Genomic DNA, 23,241 nt, shown 5'->3' on the forward strand with positions numbered 1-23,241 from the left:
CATAAAAATGTTGGCGTATTGTGGGGCCATGCGGGTGCCCATAGCAGTGCCACTGGTCTGGAGGTATATGTTGTCACCAAATCTGAAATAGTTGTGTGTGAGGATAAATTCACAGAGTTCAGCCACCAGTTGTGCTGTGGCATCATCAGAAATACTGTTCCTGACAGCTTGTACTCCATCTGCATGTGGGATGTTTGTGTAGAGAGCCTCTACATCCATGGTGGCTAGGATGGTGTTTTCTGGAAGATCACCTATGCATTGTAGTTTTCTCAGGAAATCCGTAGTGTCTCGAAGGTAACTGGGAGTGCTGGTGGCGTAGGGTCTGAGCAGAGAGTCCACATAGCCAGACAGTCCTTCAGTAAGAGTGCCAATGCCCGAGATGATGGGGCGTCCGGGATTTCCAGGTTTGTGGATCTTGGGTAATAGATAGAACAACCCAGGTCGGGGCTCTAAAGGTGTGTCGATTTGTTCCTGTGTTTGTTTGGGGAGTGTCCTGAGCAGATGGTGCAGTTTCTTAGTATATTCCTTAGTGGGATCTGAGGAAAGTGGCCTGTAGAATTTGGTATTGGAGAGTTGTCTGGCAGCCTCCTTTAGGTAGTCAGGCCTGTTCATGATGACAACAGCACCTCCTTTGTCAGCCTCTTTGATTATAATGTCAGAGTTGTTCCGGAGGCTGTGGATGGCATTGCGTTCTGCACGACTGAGGTTACCAGGCAAGCGATGCTGTTTTTCCACAATTTCTGCCTGTGCACGTCGGCGGAAGCATTCTATGTAGAGGTCCAGACTGCCATTTCGGCCCTCAGGAGGAGTCCATGTGGAGTTCTTCTTCTTGTGCTGTTGGTGGGAAGGTATCTGTGTGTCAGTGCACTGTTCAGTGTCGTGTTGGAAGTATTCCTTGAGACGGAGACGGCGAAAGTAGGCTTCCAGATCACCGCAGAACTGTATCATGTTAGTGGGGGTGGCGGGGCAAAAAGAGAGTCCCCAAGATAGAACAGATTCTTCTTCCGAGCTGAGTGTGTAGTTGGAGAGATTGACGATATTGCTGGGTGAGTTAGGGGTACCATTGTTGTGGCCCCATGTGGCAGGTAGGATTTTAGACAGCTTACAGATCTAAAAGTAGCCATCCTGCAGCAAAAAAACTTCAGGACCAGACTTCAAAGAGAAACTGCTGAGCTACAGTTCATCTTTAAGTTTGACACAATCAACTCTGGATTAAACAAAGACTGTGAATGGCTTGCTAACTACAAAAGCAGCTTCTATTCTCTTGGAATTCACACCTCCAGATCAGCTGCTAGAAGTGGGCCTCATCCTCCTTGATTGGATCCACCTGGTCATCTCCAGCCTGATCCTGGCCTGCATATTTATTCCTGCCTCTGGAAATTTCCACTACATGCATCTGACGAAGCCTACTTATCGTGATCCTTTAACTCCACTAGTCTATACACATCCCCCTTGTTCCACGAAAGATAGCACAGAAATGCCCCCTTCTAAAGCTGCCACAGATGTGTGGGAGATTATTCTGCATTCATTTTCCAATGGCTAGATCTCCTCAACTGTAGAAATGACATTTCTGATTTTTTATTATTATTATTATTTTGCACATCTACCCGGGGGCTGGAAACAAGACTAAGTCCTTGTTAAGGAACACGGAATTTTACCATAGATACTTCTATAAAATCTCTAGATCCTGATGGATTGGGTACTGGTCACTATGCTGTGTTCTTATGGAGAAATAAAATGTGTAAGTTCAGACTGGATAATGGCTTCAATATATCAAGAGTATCTGCCAAAAATATCACTTCCACTTCCATATGCCTATAAATATCTAGTCTCTAAGGAACAGAGTTCTGTGAAAAATTATTCTAAAAAGTCCATCATTGTGTGCTGAATACACAGTGCATCATTTGGATACAGAAGCAGCAAGTTGGAGTGTGTGTGTGTGTGCGTGTGTGCGCGTGTGTGTGTCCCATTACCGCTTTACAGATTAAATATATTATGCCATTTATTTTCATAGATACAACTGTTCAAAGACAAAAAATTCAGCATTTTAGTCCATCGTGATTTTTGTTACATTATCACAGAGCTTTTCAAAGGTTATTTGACTGCTTGTTCTTTCATCCTATGATAGCCCTATCAGACTACACTTTGTATATTCCAAAAATGGCAGTCTTTGCCCACAGGAACTTCCAAGCTATGTTTAAGATGAGATAACACAGGAGGACACATTGTAATTTTCTACTATACATAAAATAGGCACCCTTCAGGGGTGAGGAAACTTTTTTGGGTTGGGGGCTTCTGACAGACAGAAAAATTACTCGGGGGCTACACACAAAAAACCCTCACTGACATGGCACCCGACTGAAAAGGAGAAAGACACTCTTTGCACATCAGAGCCTAGGGGGCCCAGCCCAGTAGATTTTGTGTGTTCCAGCATGGTGGGGTAGTGGGGGAGTTGGAGCACCAGCACAGACTCCCCATTGTGGGGCGGAGGGGAGAGCGGAGGATCATAAGCCTCGGGGGCCAGATTCAGGCAAGCTGGGGGCTGCATCTGGCTCCTGGGTTTGAGGTTCCCCTCCCCTGCTTTAGATGAAGCTGCAAAAGTTGTCATTAGGACAGACGAAGAGACAAACCTGCAAAACTTAAAAATGATAGGCCCAATCGTTCCTGCTAGATCTGCTGTGTGGAAAGGACCATCAGTTTCTACTGTAGTATGGTACCTCTCTTCTCAAACTGTGGAGACTTCTCTGAGAGTCCATGGACACATGCATAAGGAAGTATCCCCAGTCCCAAGTTTTCATGTAGTCATGAATCAGGCATCATATATAATCTCTGGAACCCATGATATAAAGTTATAAAGTATTTGCTTTGTAAAGATCTGTAATTTGTGGAACTCAAATAGAAAAAGAAGCAATAATTAAAATTGAGTGCTGAAGCGGACCATTGAAGGCAAAATACCTTTTCTGAAGCATCAAAGAACAGAGGCCTTGTTGTTTGCATTCCTAACTCCCTCTAGGAAGGGGAGGCCTATGGGTGAACTCGTCTATTAGTTTGGACTCTGAAGGGGAGGAGGTAAAAATTTCTGACAAGAAAGTGAATTGCTTTCATGCTATTTGGACTCTGAGGGCAAGGATTTCTAAACATAAAAAAAAAATCCTCGTGCTTCTTGGCATGGGTTAACCCTTAAAGATATTTTGAAATGACAGTTGTTACAACTTTGTCTCCTTTTGAACAAAAGAAACTCAGTTATGTCTATCTGCCTGTTTGCTTTAACTTGTAAATATTCCTTACTCCTTTTTTCCTAGTTAATACACTTTTAGTTAGTATATTACAAGATTTCTTTTTGGTGTAAGATCTAAGGTACAAATTGATCTGGGGTGAGTGACTGGATATTTTGTGATATTGTTTGTTTGTGCACACGACCATTTATCACCAACTCCAGCTTGTTTGGGTGGCAATATAGACGGAAGAGCCTAATGAGACTGTCTGTGAGTCCATAGTAAGATTGCTTCAGCAATCCAGGCATTCACGTTTGTTACTGAATTAGCGAAATCTAATTATTGACTATTCCACCACTGCTAGAGTGTCTTCCCTGCTTTTGACAATCTCCCTGAAGTAGGTACACTCAGTCATGAACCAGAAAGCATGACAACAGGAGTTAGAGCTGTAGCTATGAAAAAAATACCACAAATTGTAACTCATGACAAAATTGTGAGTTAGCAACACTAACGTTAGGATTGGGGTATAACCCGACACTATAGTCATGGGAGGTCCAAGGGACTATATATTATTCACTACCTTATACCACATGATGTCTTCTCTGGAGCTAATACTACTAATTCTGGAGGAAAATCTCTTTCCTGATCAGTTTTTGAGGTTCCCAGACAGCTGTCTGCTGGGAGAGCCCTGTCTGCATAGCCTGGGAAGTGTGAGGGAAATCACACAGAGATAAGAGGTAAAACAAGACCCCAAGGACTCTATGTATGTGTCTAATCAGCAGGGCTTAACTCAAAATATGCTATGCTTAGTTTTTTTTTTAAAAAATAATGGGAGCATCTACACAGCACTTATTTCAAAATAGAGCACACTTCTTCCGACTTCCCTTACTCCTCGTACAATGAGGGTTACAGGAATCGGAGTAAGAATTCCTTCAACTTGACAGTATTTTGACACTATTTCAAAATAATTGCCAGCTGTGTAGACGTGGACTAAATTATTTTGAAATAATGTTGCTGCATAGATATACGTTAGGGCTACGTCTACACTGGCATGATTTTCCGGAAATGCTTTTAACGGAAAAGTTTTCCGTTAAAAGCATTTTTGGAAAAGCGCATCTAGATTGGCAGGATGCTTTTCCGCAAAAGCACTTTTTGCGGAAAAGCGTCCGTGGCCAATCTCGATGCGCTTTTCCACAAAAAAGCCCCGATCGCCATTTTCGTGATCGGGGCTTTTTTGCGGAAAACAGTACTGTGCTGTTTACACTGGCCCTTTTGTGCAAAAGTCTTTCGGAAAAAGATTTTTGCCCGAACGGGAGCAGCATAGTATTTCCGGAAAAGCATTGATGATCTTACATGAGATCGTCAGTGCTTTTCCGGAAATTCAAGCAGCCAGTGTAGACAGCTGGCAAGTTTTTCCGCAAAAGCAGATGATTTTGCGGAAAAACTTGCCAGTCTAGACACAGCCTAGGAGAGTTAGTTATGCCTCTCTACCTTAGGGAGCAGCCTGCTTTGTTTTTCTGTTTTTGGATACTGTGTGTTATCATCTTGATTCTAAGAATAAAAGTAGGTATCTCCCAGAAGAATAAAAAAGATCAGAAAATCCAACTTCTCTGTGTGTATGCTATGAGCATAACCACAAATTTGGGGATATTTTCAGGAATGGACAGATGAGCAGGGGCAGATATAGGGCAGGGCGAGTGGGGTGACTGCCCTGGGCCCCGCGCTTCAAGAAGCCCCGCGCATGCGCCGTGGCAAAGGTGGGCTCCGCAAAATGGTCATCTGCCCCTGCAGATGAGGAACAGTAGATAGTATCTTTGCTGCATAAAGTTGCATAGCTTAATTCAACTTTGCGCTTCTGTGTAGGTGTAGAACATAACTAGAGCTAGTTGTAAATTTTCAGTAGAACAGTCTACTGTTCTAGTCAACATTGCTGATTCAACATTGACCCATTTCTGCAAAATGTTTGTCTGCCAACATTTACAGATGAAAATTTTCAGAACATTTTGAATTCTATTCTATCAGTTAAAATGTAAAGTTTTGAGCTTATCAAATCTAAATGTTTTGAGAATGTTGAACTGAAATGTATTCTGAGAATTTAATTTGGTAAAAAATTCCACAACTCTAACCTTTCATCCTAGTTTGTGTTGATACCAAATTTACAAATCCCAGAATTTTCTGAAGGAGGGAAATTACATTTTTCAACACATTCTTACAAGAAATTGGCAAAGTAAAAAAGCTACTTACCTGACCATTTTTAGTTACATGGCCTAATGGTCCAAGGTCAACAATTCATGGCCCATATACAAACAGCTGCCATCTGTTGCGTTTGTAATAGATCTGAGAGTCCACTGGCAATTAGGAAAAAAGCCAGAAAATCCAATCAAATATATTGATTTGAATAATTAATGTAAATTTAACAAACTAGCCAAATATATAAATACCCTTATTTTATTATTTCAACTTGTCTAGGATATAAAGTTAATACAACTTCCTTCTACACAAGAAACTCAAAGCACTTTATAAACACTAAGGGTGTGTCTACACTGCAGGGTTTAACTTGAAATAAGCTATGCAAATTGAGCTATGTCAATTAGCTTATTTCAAAATAGGGAGCATCTACACAGCACTAATATCGAAATAGAGCACTCTTCCTCCGACTTCCCTTATTCTTCGTACAGTGAGGGTTACAGGACTCAGTAAGAAGTCCTCCAGCTTGATAGTATTTTGAAATGATTTCAAAATAACTTCCTGCTATGTAGACATGAACTAAGTTATTTCGGAATAATGCTAATTATTTTGAAATAGTGTTGCAGTGCAGATGTGCCCTAAGTGAAAATGACTCTTTGCAGAAGATTAATACGTGGCCTTAAATCTCTCTTAGACATTGTCTAAGAATGGACTATTCATGTTTGTATACTCTATGTATTTAAAGAGAAACTGCATATGACATGCAATGTTCCCTCTAATTTTTTCCATCCATGTTTGGAATAAATTTTGTTAGATGCACCAATGCATATACAGATGTACACCACCAGTAGAAACACATGTTACTAGCTGTGGGTGGCTGTGGGCACTCTGCTAATCAGCAGGGCAGCATCTGAATCTCTCCTGGGTGGCTGCTCAATGCACAGCTTACAGGGAACACTGATGACATGGATAGTACAGTAGATGGTGTTTGTTTTTCCTTGCTCAGTGCACATCTATTTTTGAATCAATGAGCTACCTAGCAAGTCATTAAAAGTTTAGCTGTATTCAGAAACTTCTGTTCTCACGCAACAAGGGCAACTTTAATTCTCCCTCACTGTCATCAAAAGCAGCTTCAGGCTTGTGGAAGAGTGGGATTAAACAGCTGCGTATACATCAGATGCAATGGTTAATTGCATGGCAGTCAGATGTAATTTTTGAAGCATGAAGCTCCTAAATAGGCAGAATAGGGTTTAATTAGCATGTGAGTGGCAGGCAGGTGATGGTGGAATTTTCAGAAGGATGATCTAAGCATAAGCATTAACCCCCATAAACTGGGGTTGTTGCTCCTAGTATTTTGTGTAATGTGGGCATTTTCAAGGGATTAGGTGACCAAGAGAGATTTTCTAAGTAAGTGAGGAAAGCCTAACTGGGTTTAGATTCTGAAAAGTCCAGCTAATCCATAGCATGCCAAGATACTCGGCTCTAGTCCTGTTCTCTTGTTGGTGGCAGATCAATGCTGGAAAGGATGCCAGCAGGGAACATATTTGGAGTAGGTACAGGGGAAGGCTAAATTCAGGAAACTGCAGAAAAATGTTACACAAGTTACATTTTCTGAATGACATTCAGGTTGCAGGTATAGAGAAGAGCGTTACTACCAGTATTAGAACTCAGAGGTGAAAGAGGTGGAGGTGGTCACTTCCTCTGCTACTTGGCAGTTGCATGGTGACTTTCTTGGATGATTCCATTACAAGCTGGGCCCATTCTTTTCCATGTTCCCCTTGAACATAATGCAGGAGCACCCGGCCCATTCATTTCTGGTGATATGTGAGGCTATGTCTACACTGCAGGCTTTTTGCGCAAGAATTTTTTTGTGGAAGAAATCTTCCACAAAAGCCTTTTGAGCAAGAGTGCATCCACGCTACAAAAGTGCATCGGAAAAGCGATGTGCTTTTGTGTGAGAGAGCATCCAGACTGCATTGACGCTCTCTCACAAGAAAGCTCTAATTGCCTTTCACAGAATGGCCACCAGGGCACCTGTGCTTCTTTCAATAGGCTGTTTTTGCACAAAAAAACCCCTCTTCCCGTCCACAAAGGAGTTATTCCTCGTAGAAAAAGGAATATCTATACTATAAAAACCCTCTGGTCTGTCGATTCACTGTATATTTTCTTTCCACAAAACTTTGCAGAGTAGACAGCCTGAAAGATTCTTGAAATGAGTGTGGGGGAAATGGTAGCACCAGTCGTGGCAGCCATATTCTACCCAGAGACTCTTCATGTGTGGTCCATTTGCTGAGTGGAACATGCACATCTAGCTACTGGGTGAGCTGTTGATGGAATCTGTTATGAACGTCTGTGCTTTTGAAAAACTTAAAAAAACAACAAATAGTCTGGTTGCACTTTAAAGACCAACAAAACATGTAGCTAGTATCATGAGCTTTTGTGGGCACAACCCACTTCTTCAGATGTGCTCACAAAAGCTCATGATACCATCTACATGTTTTGTTAGTCTTTAAAGTGCTACCAGACAATTTGTTGTTTTTAAAGTTTTTCCTGTGCAGAGGCTACCCCTCTGAAACTTTTGTGCTTTTGAAGACTTCCCCAAGGAAGCAGCAGGCTAATGTGGACCACCACTGCCGTGCGTAAAGGGGAAGACACCCCCCAATTATGTGGATTCTGTCCACTCATTCTATAGTGTTAGCTGCACTCTGCTCAGAGTTGGGGGGAGGGAGGGTTATATGACCTTTTGTTCTTTATCCTGGGTCTATTACATCTTTAAGTATTGACTGGTTTTCAACACAATTTTCCATGAATAGACTAATGGATACAGTTGCATACACCGCAACAGCAAAAAACTGTTCTAAAACCTTATGCAATCAAGCGTGTTTAGAAGCAAAGTTTGATTTAGCTGCATTTCAAACTATTGAACTACAGTAGATCTTTTGAAGTTTGCCTGACCTTGATCTTACAACAATCATGAAAAAAGATCAAAGCCACACAGAGCTACAAAAAATTCTTGAGGAAAGAGAAGGGAGGATGTTCCAACTGATGTCGCCTGAAAGATTAAAAACAAATAGATGAGCATTAAATTTCCAGGTCAAAACAAAAAGGATCTGAGGTAGAAAATACAATGTGCAGTTAATACTAGGAACCCTTCAAGGAAACGTGATTTATGAAAGCAAATAGGATTTAGAGGTGAACAACTTTTGTAATGCTACTGGCAGCAAAGGAGGACTAATCATTGACAAGGAATAATGATGGGTGAATCTCAAAAGATTGAGAAGTTGGGTTTAGTTCAGAGACAAACTGAAAGTTCAAATAATAAACTGAGTTGTACATTTGAACTTTTAGGTCTGAGAAGGTGGGCTGGAAATCTCAAGACAGCAGAGTGTCAGTTCTTCGTACTTCTGGCCACTTCTGATATATCCTAGGAGCCTCTTACAAAATATTTTGGCAGGCTAGTTCCAGTCTAGGCTCAGATGTGCATGAAAATGAAAAGGCAAGAAAAGTATCAACTATTCTGCCTCATCAAAAACGTACAATTGCATTATGATGTGAGAATGAAGTTTCTTAGCAGAACCATTTTGCCCATCCTTAGTGAAGGTTAGTTAAGAACTACTGTACATACTGTGTGAAAATTGATTTGTGATATTGGGAAATTTAGAACAGAAATTAGCCATCATATTAAAAAATATACACTGCAATAGATATAGACAATGTCTGTTTATCAAAAGGTCCAAGTTGCCCTGTTAAAGGCACAGACCTTTAAAATATGAATATATAATATACGATGGTGTATATGTAGGTTCATGCATACCTACATATCTATGCACAGTAGGCACATAGGCTGCGTCTAGATTGGCGTGATTTTCAGCAAATGCTTTTAACATTTTTAAACATAAAAGTTTTTCCGTTAAAAGCATTTGTGGAAAAGAGCGTTTAGATTGGCACGGACGCTTTTGCGCCATTTTCGCCGTCGGGGCTTTTTTGCGCAAAACGGTTCTCAGTTGTCTACACTGGACCTCTTGTGCAAAAGTATTTGCGCAAGAGGACTTTTTCCCCGAATGGGAGAGTCATTGTATTTGCGGAAGAACACTGACAATCTTACATTAGATCATCCGTGTTCTTGCGCAAATTCAAAACAGCCAGTGTAGACAGCTGGCATGTTTTTCCGCAAAAGCGGCCTCTTTTGTAGAAAAACTTGCCAGTCTAGACACAGCCATAGAGTATTTAGATAATATCTACATACATTAAATAAATTGCAAAGAGTGAAAAAATCAGGGACCAAAAAGTTAGAAAATATTGACCTAACTTTGTCCCCTTGTGCTTTTTTTTAAAAAATGTGATGCCTCTTTAAAGCAAACAGTTTTTCTGTTAATACTATCTACTATATATTTTAGAGTGTTTGTCTGTCTGCCTGTTTGTTCAAGAAAACCTCCTAAATGGTAAGAGCTAGGATCACCACAGTAGGTATTCAGCTTCCTCTTATCATAACTTAAAGCAAGGTAAGGGTTTGGTTGTGTCAGGACAATGGGATGTGCTTGGAATGCAATTGTTTCTCATACAATGCTGAGAGAGGGATGTGATTCTCCTCTTTTCCCAGGGCAGCCTGCATACAGAACTGGTCATCCCCATTCCTATCCCAGAGCAATGATTTTAAATAACGAAAAACAAAAATTATTTCAGTTGAGGACCCGAGCAATGCTGGGTAAATCTTCTAGTTTAATAATAAAACACAAATCCAAGTTTTAGACCACTCTACATGAAGTTAGCATATTATTTTTTAAAAAGCACTAGTTGTTTCTGTACTTTTTCTTACTAAATCACATCTTTTCTAGGCGACTTCTCAATTTGCAGCATGCTAATTTATCATTACTTTTTCAAATATAGTTAAATCAGTATCTACTGCTGGCAAACTGTAATAAATACTTTAGCAGTGACTGCAAATATGAATGGAGGGAAACTACTGCTTTAGACTCGCTGCAAGGAATCTTCGCAAAATCCACCTTGTGTAACATCAGCCAAAAGAAATACCACACAGAATCAACTCCTGCTGATACCCCTGCTGATTCCATTTCTGGTTCTTCTCAAATACAAGCTGCTGCCTTGGGGTCTTCTGCTGCTGAGGCTGCCTGGCTATGATTTGATTTATGTGTTAAACCACTAGGGGAGACTGTGAGGAGCTACAGCCTTCAGCGTTAACCATACTAATTCTGCTTCCTTTTCTCATCAGAAACAGAGAGAATTATTATTCAGACATCCAGGCCAGGAGAGAGATAAGTACAAGAAAGAAAACAGCCTGCTCAAGCTCAGCCAACTAAGACAGGAGTTACATTGCTTGGAAGGGAGAATCACTGAATGAAACTGGCAGGAGCTTTGACCTCATCTATGCTCCGGTTATCTAGACAGTGCACAATCTTGGGATCAGCACAGAAAGCAGCAGCCAGGAATATCTTTTGTCTTCCTCAGCCGGCTAGGAGGCGCTGCACTTTCCTAGTCAATGTGAACCTAACTATAGTTATCCACAGCTCTGTCATATCCCAAGCTGGTCCTTTCTTCTGCAGAAGGTCATGTGGAGAAGAAGAGGGCAGGTGGTGGCTCTGTGTATCTGGGCTTCTGAGTCAAAGCCACATGCTGAGAAAAAGAGGCTTGGGCTAGCATGCTTTAGCCTTGGGGTCATGAGATGAAGATGCATTGTCATCTGTAGAAATAGGCAAGCTGAATGTGTGACTACCCAGTCTGTTTGTTTTAACAGTGGGTCAACAAGTTCTCCCATCTCTCTGCAGTTCTCCTGTGTTTTCTGCCCACCCTGGCACAGTTGGGTGCCTGGTTGCCAGGTTTGGAAGTACTGCTCTGTAATTTTTCAAGGATCTAGCACAGCATTGGTACTCAACTCGTGACTATGAATACGGTCCAGTAATTCAGATTTGTAACTAACCCTAGTTTGAGAAGGATGAACTCCACCTCCATCTGCTCAATGGCAACTTCACCACATATTTTCCCATTATTATTTTTTTCAGTAGAGACACCTAGATATGCCCCGAGCTCCTCATTCCTACCACAGTGCTGACAACAGTGTCTGATGGTTTTCATGTTTCTCATGGCTATTTTCAGTATTTGTACTATAGCACCTAACGGCAAACACAGAAGATAGACTTTCCATTAAGATAGCAAGTTCTTTGGGGCAAGAGTAATTTTTTGTTATATGGATACACAGAGCCAAAGACAATGGGAAAGAGGGGGTGTCTAGCCATTACTTGGGGTCTCTGGTATTACAATAAGTAAAAAATAAGTAATCATAAGTTAACTGGTACTTCAGCCTACTATAAAACTTATTTGGTATGGATACTGTGTGGTAGAAACCCCATCCATGTCAGCCTCTTGCACTTTTATACTTGGTTACTATAATCCAAAGTCCAGACATGCTATATTGCCACTTCAAAAAGAGTTCAAAAACATGTGCCAGGTTCCCCAAAAGCCAGGACTGGCTTAAAAATCTGAGTAGTTTTGTTGCTTTTTCTTAAAATTTGAGGTTCTTTTTATTTGCCTTCTGGTTTCTAAGCCTAGAGAGTGCACTCAGGTCAAGTTTTCAACATTTTCTTTGCATCTCTGAGGGCTGGAAAAGAAAATAAGAGGAAAAGAGGAAAAAGGAAAGAAGCCTGAGATGCTCACCTAACCCCATTCTTCCAGGAAGTGAGGCTCTCTATGAAAACAAAGACAAAACAAACAAAACAAAATGGGGAAAAACCCCCAAATATCTTGAAACTCCTGATAATATACGAAAAGTTGGCAACTCTGGACCTGAGCTTGTTTCCTGCTTTGCATCCTTTAAATTACTGATTGAAGGCCAGATTGTCTTCCTCTGTGAGACAATGGTGGGCAATGAAAAGAGCTCCTTGAGCATGTCTTCTTCTTTTACAGCTCCATCAGAGACTGTGCTGGCTCTCCCAGTATGCTAAAACTGTAGCGATCTGTTGCCTCTCGTGCCACTAGACTACCTGTTTCACTGGCTAGCAGATGAAAACAGATTGAAGAGCACAAAGTTATTCTAGGCTCTTCCACAGGGGAAGTGTCATTTTTGAGCCTTATCTTTTTTGACTCTGACATTAGTCAAAATGGAGCCTTAACTGTTTCTCCGAGGTAGAGTTTCCAATGTGCCATTAATTATTTATCTACAGGACTATTTTTTTCTTCAAAAATAGCCTCGTTAACTTCAAAACTGCTTTCCATTTTGGGTAACTCCTTAGAAACTGCTGAAATCTCAGTGATTTGAAGCATTCTGTTATCTTTGATTTCACAGTTCATGCATCTGACGAAGTGGGTCTTTGCCCACGAAAGCTTATGCTCCTACACTTCAGTTAGTCTATAAGGTGCCACAGGACTCTTCGTCACTTTTACAGTTCAATATAGTTACCCTGAGTCAAGGCCAGCTCTGCCTTCCTCATTTGATTTCTGGGTGAAATTGAAGAGTGTTGCTATTTACCAAGTAGCCTCTAAGAGCTGAGTCTTGGTGATTGGAGAGACTGCCTCTGTCCCAAGGTAAAATGTCATAAGGTTAAAAGTGATGTAGGGAATCTTTGTCCTAATGGGACATATAGAACTTCTTGTCTTATATCTGTGCTAAACTCACACACATAGTCAAGTGGCAAAGGTGAAAGGGAACAAGTTCAATAGTTTTTCATTGACCCAGCCAATGAGACATTAAAACTCATACAAGAAAAATGACACCAGAAAAAAAAAAAACTATCTGGGATCCACCGCTCTCAGCTGCTTTCAGTCTTATGGAGAGAAGATGACTGGAGTATTTGCCATCTAATAGGGCAGCAAAAGTTAGCTAATCTCTGAAATAGGTAGTGCCAACTGGGAGCTCATTAATGATGCTTGTATATATACTGACTAGCTAATCAATGTAAGAAGGCACATTGTGGACTGAGTAAGAAATAGCATAACATTTAATTATTTTTCCTAAGTATGTTGTGTCCTTGCTCCTCTCCTCTCCCCCTGAGCTCCTGAATGCCACAAAGCATCTGCTCATGGCAGGCAGGAGACATGGGGAAGGAGTGGATGGTACTGATCCACAAGGAAGCATTGAGGGGCTAGGGAGAACTGATGGGAGGTTGCTGGTGGATGTTCAGCATCCACCAATTTTTCCCTAAGGGTATGTCTACACTGTGGGTTAAAGTCGAGTTAAGATACACAACTTCAGCTATGTTAATTGCATAGCTGAAGTCAAAATAGCTTAAGCTGGCATTTGGCGCTGTCTACACAGCAGGAAGTTGAAGAACACTCTTCTTTTGACTTCCCTTACTCCTCATGAAATGAGGGTTACAGAAGCCAGACTAAGAAGCCCGTTATTTCGAAATTTCAAAATAATGGGCATGCTGTGTAGATATGCACTCTGTTATTTAGAAATAAGCGTGCAGTGTAAACATAGCCTCCGGGTGCTCCAATCCTGGAGTTTTTTTTGTTAGTCTTCAAAATTTACACCTATACAGATGCATGGGAGCTATTCACCTTTCCCTTAGACCAAACAGGCCAAATTCATCCTATGTGTAAGACTATTGGCTTGTTACTTGCTGGTCACATGATTGTTGACACTCTCAAAGAATTCTAATAGATTGGTGAGGCATGATTTCCCTTTACAAAACCTATGTTGACTTTTACTCAAAATATCCTATTTACCTATCTTGGGGTGTGTCTAAACTACAACCCTCTGTCAGCAGAGGGATGTAAATGAAGCACTTCAAAAATGCAAATGAAACGGAGATTTAAATATCCCATGCTTCGTTTGCATATTTGCTTCATGACGCTGTTTTCAAACAAGTGCTATTTCAAAACTAAAACCGCAATTTAGATGCGGTGAAAAGATCTTGTGAAAGATCCTTATGCCTCAAAAAAAAAAAGAGGTACAGGCAGTCCCTGGGTTACGTACAAGATAGGGACTGTAGGTTTGTTCTTAAGTTGAATCTGTATGTAAGTTGGAACTGGCATCCAGATTCAGCTGCTGCTGAAACTGACAAGCGGCTGACTACAGGAAGCCCGAGGCAGAGTTGCTCTGCCCCGGGCTTCCTGGAATCAGCCTCTGATCAGTTTCAACAGGCTGAATCTGGACGCCAGTTCCGACTTACATACAGATTCAACTTAAGAACCCCAGGCGTCCCCAAGTCAGCTGCTGCTGAAACTGATCAGTGGCTGATTCCAGGAAGCCCGGGGCAGAGCAACTCTGCCTTGGGCTTCCAGTAGTCAGCGCTGGTCAGTTTCAGCAGCGACTGACTTGGGGACGCCTGGGGCAGAGCAGGTGGGGTGCTGCTGGGTTGCTCCAGTAGCGCCGCTCCTCGGCGCTACTGGACCAACCCACCAGCACCCCAGCTGCTCTGCCCCAGGCATCCTAATTCAGCCGCTGCTGAAACTGACCAGCAGCAGCTGAATCAGGACACCTGGGGCAGAGCAGCTGGGGTGCTGCCGGGTTGGTCCAGTAGCGCCCAGAGTGGCACTGCAGGACCAACTGGCAGCGCCCCAGATGCTCTACCACAGGCGTCCGGAGAAAAGCCTGGTCTGCTGTGGGGGGGGGGGGGCGTACTAGCTGCGCCCCCCCCCCCCCACCCAGCAGACCAGGGAGACGCGGGCGGCGGACCAAGACGCACCGCGGTCCCGCCGCCCGGGTCCTCCGCGGCTTTGATCCCCGTCTCCCTGGTCTGCTGGAGACCAGCAGACCAGGGAGACGGGGAGCAAAGCCTCTGAGGATGCCGGCAGCGGGACAGCTGCGGTGCGTCTAGGCTGTCTGCTGCCCGCGTGCTCCGCAGCTTTGCTCCCTGTCTCCCTGGTTTGCTGGTCTGCTGGTGGAGCAAAGCCGCGGAGCACGCGGGCAGCGGACAGCCCAGACGCGCCACGGCTGTCCCGCTGCCGGTGTCCTCAGAGGCTTTGCTCCCCATCTCAGCAGACCAGGGAGAAGGGCAGCAAACCCCGTTCGTAACTGCGGATCCGACATAAGTCGGATCCGCGTAACTCGGGGACTGCCTGCATAAGGATCTTGCACAAAAAGGGGGTTTTGCGTAAAAAGGAAACATCCACAGTGCTTGTTTTTTACATTGCCTCTTCTGGCAAAAGTCATAGTGTAGACGTAGCCTATGTGTCTGATAATTTCCTTCTTTACTATAATTTAACCAGTTTGCCAGATAACCTGAAGTTAGGTTATCAGTCTGTAATTGCCAAGACCACTACTTTAATGTCTCTTTTTTAATGGCATTACACTAGTTATCTTCTAGTTATCTAGTACAGAAGCTGATTTAAGCAACAGGTTACATGCCACAGCAGTTATTCAATTTCATATTTGAGGTCTTTCAGAATTCTTGAGTAAAAACCATCTGGTCCTGGTGACATATTACTGCTTACATTTATGAATTTGTTCCCAAACCTTGTCTGTTGACAGTTCCTCAGATTTGTCACCTAAAAAGAATGACTCAAGTGTAGGTATCTCCCTCACATCCTCTGCAGTACAGACCAATGCAAAGAATTAATTTAGCTTCTCTCCATTGTCCTTATCTTCCTTGAGTGCTCTGTTAGCACCTTTAGGGTACGTCTAGATTACAAGCCTCTTTCAAAGAGGCTTTTTTGAAAGAGCTCTTTCAAAAAAGCCTCTTTCGAAAGAGATCATCTAGACAGCCACAAGGGTTTTGAAAAAGTGATCCACTTTTTCGAAAGATTTCAAAAAAGCCCTGTTTGCATTCAAGAACGCCTTTTTTTGAAAAAGCTCTTCAGAAAAAAGGCATTCTTCCTGGTAAAAGTAGGTTTACCAATTTCGAAAAAACTGCTGCGTTCTTTTGAATTAATTTTGAAAGAACATGATGGCAGTCTGGATGCAGATGAAGTTTTTTCGAAAAAAGGCCACTTAGTAGTCTAGACACACCCTTATTGCCCTGCTTCCGATGTCCTTTTTTGTCTTAGTGTTTTTGTGTTTCTTGCTCATTATTCTTCAAATTCCTTTTTGTGGACTGACTAATTATACACTGTGGCAAGGACCTCGCTCAGGCCTCTTGCTCTGGAACACACCTTCTGGTTCCCAAATCAGTCAGAAACTCTTTCTAGTGCAGTCATCCATGCCTTTTATTGTCAGCTTTCCACCACCTTCTATTTACAGAGCTTTGGATTACTAGCAGCTAACTCATCCAGCCTCTCTTTCTGGCTTGGGAGCATCCTCAGCTACACCCTGGCTCCTCTCTTCACGTCCCCCCTGGCTGCCTTATATAGCTGATGAGGCCCATAGTTGCTTCTATTAGGCCTTCAGGCCTGGGCTTGCTCAGCTGTCTGCAATTGACCTTTTCAGCCAGGCTGTAGTGGCAGAGCTCTGGCTTAGCCAGCAGTCTGTCACAATGTCTACTCTTGACTTGCCTGAGTTTATATGTTTTTCTATTGTTCTTAGTAGGAGATGACTCCAAGTTTAAAGGACATCTTTTTATATACCGCAAGAATAGGTTATACCTCTGTTAGATTAGATTATGCACCAGAGTGATCTTGTTATGAAAATATCCGAACCCTACTGAAATGAAATATCCACTGACATGGTCCCACCAAGAAAGCAGAAAGCAAAATGCATGTATTTTGCCCTAATGGATTTTTTGTTTTGTTTTATTTTTGAACATGTTTCACAGGCCCCTGGTCTATTGTTATTAGCAGTAACATTGTGATAGTACTTGGAGGCCTCGACTGCGCTGGGGGCTTCAATGTGCATTGTACAAATATATGATATTATAGTCCCTGACCTAAAATACTTAAAACTCTAAAATGACAAGATGCAGCAGGTGAAGGAGACTAACATGCAGATGGAAGATGGAGAACATGACAAAGTAGCTCATATTTTAGCCCAGACGTCCAGGTAGGCAATTCATGGCCAGTTAGTAGCAGCACTTACAGGCATTGCAATGAAGATATAACCAAACAGTAACTTTTACAGTTGCGCTTTGCTTTTTATGAGGAAAATGTTGTGAGAAGCAACTTACTAAAAACTGTCTGTTTGTTTGTAGTAATGAGACACCATGAGTTATCCTGCTAAGTAACAAGTATTTGAAACACTACTGAGAGTTCATAAAGCTTTTCAAAAACATGGACTGTAAAATAAAAATGAAATATTAGTTTAATATCACCAGACCAACACATTTAATGTGCATATAATTTTCAAAGACCCTAAGCAGTAATCCCCAAGAGCTGATAGTAGATTCTGTTCTTTTATTTTAAAATTACTTTACATTTCCCAGTGGAGACTATAAAGGTTTGCTATTGTATTCTATCTGAATAGAATCATGGATGATAACACAACATAAAACACAAGCTAGCACAACCAGGAATGTTAGATTTGCTAGTATATTTTTCCCCTCCAGTTTGCTGCTAGACTTCTGAAGAGTTATTGTTTCCTTTAAGGTGTAATTTCCCAGAACCTGGTAAAAATCTAGCTTTAATTAAATAACTCTTACAAAAAAATTGAAATATTAAAAATGTGTTTGTTTTTGAGGCTTGATGGACTTTTGGGCTAAAGTTTATGGTAATTTGTGTAGATTATACAGCATCTGGAAAATATTCTAGAGGACTATTTTATTTTCAATTCCTTTCTGGTTTTCTTATTGGTTCTAGGGTTCTTTTTGTTTCTTTGTTTTCCAAACAAATCTATTGGTTGGACAAGGAATAAGTTAAACAATATTGTAATTTCTGCCATTTGTTGCGGTAGTGGAATAGGATACAATATAAAATAATAATATTATATTTCTTTTCCAAATCCTGAATTTGGATAAAAAGTGAAGGGGGCACTCAATGGATCTAAGAAAATCCAGCTCAGATTAGTTCTTATAGGACTTGTATTAGACAGTGTTACTCTTACCAAGAAAACATCTGCTTAGGACAGGAGTTTGGAAAATAATATGTGATATCTGCTGCTTCTTCTTCTAGACTTAGTTCCATCTTTGTGAAGTTGACAGAGTTCTTTGGCAAAGTTTTATGGCCAGCCACCGATCAGATGCCAATCCTTCTTTTTCAATCAGTCTTGAGACAGGCTGTAGCAGTTTCAATAATATATTTCCATTATTTTCAGTTAAAACAGTGAAGAAGAAATAATTGTTTTGTGGTTAAAGCACTGGACAGGGTTACAATAGATATGCATTGAGCTGCAGCTGGTCCACAGAGTGCCTAGATTACTTTGAGCCAATTAGATTTTTTTAAAAAATTTAGTGCCTCTATTTCCCCATCTGTAAAACAGAGATAATATGCTTCCCCACTCTCTACAGCAGCGTATGTAGTTTATTTAGATAGTCCTTGCCACAAAGAATTGACAGTCTATTACTATTTTTAAGTACAGTGCCTACACCGTGTGGCTCCAATCTTGGATGAGGCCTTCAGGCACTACTATGATACAAATGCTATACAAGGTTTGTTCACTTATATGGGACAGGCAGTTCTCAGGGGTTTAAATGACTTTCTGATGAAACAAAAAATAGCTTTCCTTGTCCAAAAGGGTTGCAATGTAGAAACATACCCATTGTGAAAATACAAGGTAACATAATACTAAAATGGAATGACAGTTAATCATTTGTCACAGAACAGGCTGGGTTTAAGTTGGAGATTTGTCATAAGGAGACCAAGGGAGCTTTCTATAAGCATTTGTGTTTACATTTTTCACAGGATTTTTTTAATATCTTAGAGAACCTTTTGTAATACAAAGATGAAAGAAGACTTCCTGTGAAAATGCAGATGACTCACATGAAGAAAAACAGAAGAAATAGTTCCTTATAGAAAGAAGCTTCTTCCACGCTGTAAATCTTAAGAACTTTAAAACAACATAAGGCTTTTCAGAGGTCCAATCACAATTTTCAGCCTATGTTTATTCATAGTGGACATTGTCTTTTTTTCCCCCCCTTTGGTTATTTTTGTCATCCCTGCAAATATTTCCTTTGAAAGGTGTTGCTGACGGTAATGTCTGGAAATGAATAGTAAAAGGATCTATTCCAGGCCATTTTATTTTACAGTCTTACAACAACTTTATCATCTCTGCTGTGTTCTCCCTGCTTATTCCACATATGAGATCTTAACTTTCCCTACTAAAATTTGCTAGAGGTATATGCAAATGTCAGCATAAAATATCAGGGCATTGATCCTGCAATGAGCTGTCTGTGGAACACTACTGAAATCAATGAGACTTAGAGAGGGAACAGGAATCCATTTACTCAGAAAGCACAACAGAGGTGGAGGACAGAAGATTATATACCTATCTAAGACATATATAAATTCCCCATTGCTGTATTAGCAGAGCATCCTCTCCCCAACAAAGGTAAGGACAGTGATTTCTTGGTCTCTCTCTCCTGATGACAAGAGGCCTATTGTAGTACACATTTACTTTGGTTTGTTTCTGTTATTTATTGGAAATAGATCTCTGTTATTTCTTGGAAATGTAATTTATCATCTTCTAGTATTCTGTTGGTTTGAACTTGGGATGTGACCTTTGCAAACGTTAGTGGGTGAAGTGACAGCTGGTGGTAGGTGATGCGAAGACAAAGCATGTCATACAAGATAGGCTTTCCCTGTTCAAAGCTTCTTTTGGTTCTTGTTATGCCCACATCCTGAAACCAATTTCTCTGCCCTCAGCACGAGTCTCTAGATGCTTCACAGCTCTCATATGAAAATGAGACAGGGAGTCTGAATAGCAAGTAAACAGTTCTTCTTCAAGCCCTCTTCTCATTTCATGCTGCTTGTTTTGTCCTCACATTATACACAAAATGCTCTCTAGGTCATTTATGCTTAAATATTGAGGTAAATAACTAAAATCCAATCCACTGCATGGTAGAAAACTGGGTCGTGCATTTACTCAATTAGTCATAATCAGATTTGTCTTTATTTATACATTTTCAGACAAAATTATTGTCACTTCTGATATTATCTGTCATTTTGATATTGAACAGATAAAACTGAGCAAGTAAGGGCCCATGTTATCAACTTCCAGGGTACTGAAAAGCTCTCCTATACTTCATGATGATCATCACAATCTCTGGACTGGTATTTCTCCAGATGGGATCCCTGTTCACTTGTTTTCTTCCAATCAATGTTAAGTATTGTGAATTAGACAGCCCATATAATAGACATGAACAAATTTCAGTATCCATAATTTTTGTTTTCCACACTGTTTTAATGTCAGTATATTATGCCACTTTAGACTTGTTTTTCCTAATATAGGGATTTTTAGTATTACATTTGTGTATTTTTATTATACTGATTAGCTTCCTCTTACCCAAGCCCTCCACAACACATTCCATGAACAAAACATCATCTTTCTCCTGTTAGCTGTGAGCATTAGTTAAACAAGTCTATATCAGAGAAAATGAGGCACTACTCAAAGGATAGACCAAAGCCTTGACATAAGTATTCTGCTGGTCCATTCAAACTTATTCAACACACAGAATCATTAACTACTAACATTAAACTAATAAAATATAGCCCATATTTTCAGCAATTTTCTTCACATTTCAATATCCTAGTTCAGTATATGTGGTTTATCCTAAATTATTTATTGACATAACCTTTAATTTTTATTTCTGCAGTAGAGTTATAGAGAACAATATGACCTTAATGTCAGCTCTTCCTTATCTATTCCAAACATGTGTTTTTAGGGGATGTCTTGCTCAAAATCTAGCATCATGTGTGTAAATTATTTAAAAGTCTTTGTCAGTCATTTTGCTTGTTGCATTTTGAGGTACTTTATTTAATGTCAGGACCTAGTGTTCAATTTTTCCCAATAGTAGGTTAGTAATATAACTGCATAAAATAGTTATAATATGAATAAGATAACTGTATGAAAGTTATGCTTTCCAATATGCTGTCAAGTATTAATTAGGTAGTTGATGTTATACCCTATCCTACATTCACCGAAGCCAATAAAGCAACAACAATAATAGCATCCATTTACTTCAGTATGCACTGGGTTAGGCCTGTGGTTGGATGGATGTTAGTGTTAAGCTTCATCTCTAGCTCTTTCAGAAAACTTTGATGTGATTTGATGTGATTTTAGATGCTCTTCTAAGGAGCTATACGTCTTTCACTCCTTTGTTCACAATTATTTTGCACTCGTTGAAGGCCTTGCTAAATCTCTCCAAAGCAACTGCTTTAGTAAAGCTGCACCTGTAACAATGGGATAGCTATCCAGTGGGATGTACCACTACAATATTTGACTGGAATTCTCTGTGTGGACACTCAACAGCACTACATCCCAAACCACAGCATTAATACTACCCCACTGATTCAATTACCAAACATACAATTGTATCATTTGGAGACATTTCCTTGGAAAGGATCTAAACTCCATCCCTTGAGCTATTTTAAGACAAGAATAGAGAAACTGCTGTAAGAAAGAAAACCAGACGGGATTATCCCTTAATTGCAGGGGGATGAACTAGAGATATAGCTTAATGGGTCTTTTCCATCTCTAATTTTTGCAATAAGGGATTATTGCTTTAATCTTATCCATTAAAGCTTGTGGATGTTGCACACAAGCACAGAAGGAAAATATATGTCCTATTGAGCCAGGGTAATTGAAGCAGAATATTTAACCAAACCGTGGAAGAAATCCTTTTTCATGTGGATGAGAGTATTTTCTGATTTGATTTGCTAAAAGGAAATGTGTGTTCAGAATACAAGTATAGGAAAGTTGCTTTCGTTTTATTTTTACACCTCCCGAGACTGCAGCACTTTCAATGAAATGATGAAATCTGAAATTAATGGAACATGCTTTCTCAGCCTTGTCTAGCTCTTTTTTTTTTCTTTTGCGGATAGGAATATCTCGATCAGTTTCAATCTTTGGTGATTCAGAGAGCACATGCAATAGTTACGGTTTTATAATTAAGGGTAGGACCTTGTGGATGAAACCTGTAAGGTTCCTTGCCCTTCTAAACCTGAGATAATCAGAAACCTAACGCTCCTAAGACACTGGCTAACTAGATTAATTTATTTTCTTGTCCGGCTTGCCAATGTGAGCTTGTAAAGGTACATTTTTAGAAAATGCCCAGCCAGTTCTTTTCCTGTGGCTGTTATCCTTTTCTCTACCCCTGTGGCTGCTTTTGTGATGGAACTTTCCATATCTTTGGAACTGAAACATAGGAGGGGCTGCACAGAACTTGAAGCTCAAGAAGAGTGGAAGCAAAAGTGGCTTAAACTTACCTTTGTGCCCTCCTAATCTCATCCTGCTCCAGGGGCCAATGCTGCTCTCAACATAGTTTAGAAAGCACTGCGTTTTACTTTCCACTGCTACTTCTAATCCATTTGTAATTTCCTATTTTCAATACTTTTTAATGTAAAGGAATTGTATTGACTATATATCCAGTTACAGAAGAGTTTCTATTTTTTGGACTGATAGAACTTTACTTTTCCACTACTATTCCCTTTAGATAACTATACTTTTATCCCCATTGGAATCGTATTCTACACTTGCTGTTGGCTGTAAAAATGAAAAGAAGCAAGTGGCTTAATTTTCCTTTTTCTGGATTCATATTTATAATTAATTTTCCCTTTTGTTAGCAAAACAATATGAAATTAAATAATCACTTTCACTTTTCTAATGTGCTTTTTTCAGCTTCTCATAAGTGGTGAGTCTTTAATATTAAAGATTTCCATTTTTTCATCTGTCCTTCAACAAAGTTTCTGATATCTTAAGCATTTAGTATTTGGCATATATTAATTTTTTTCCCAAGGCAATTCTCAAGCATTCTTGGGGACTGATCTTTTACTCATGCAACACTCCCCTCCTCTGCCTTCTCTGTGCAACCTACAAGGCCCCAAGTGACCCAAATGTAATCTATCCTAGAATAAGTTAAAT

Source organism: Pelodiscus sinensis, chromosome 2, assembly GCF_052426305.1.
Source record: "Pelodiscus sinensis isolate ZL-2025 chromosome 2, ASM5242630v1, whole genome shotgun sequence".
NCBI lineage: Eukaryota > Metazoa > Chordata > Testudines > Trionychidae > Pelodiscus > Pelodiscus sinensis.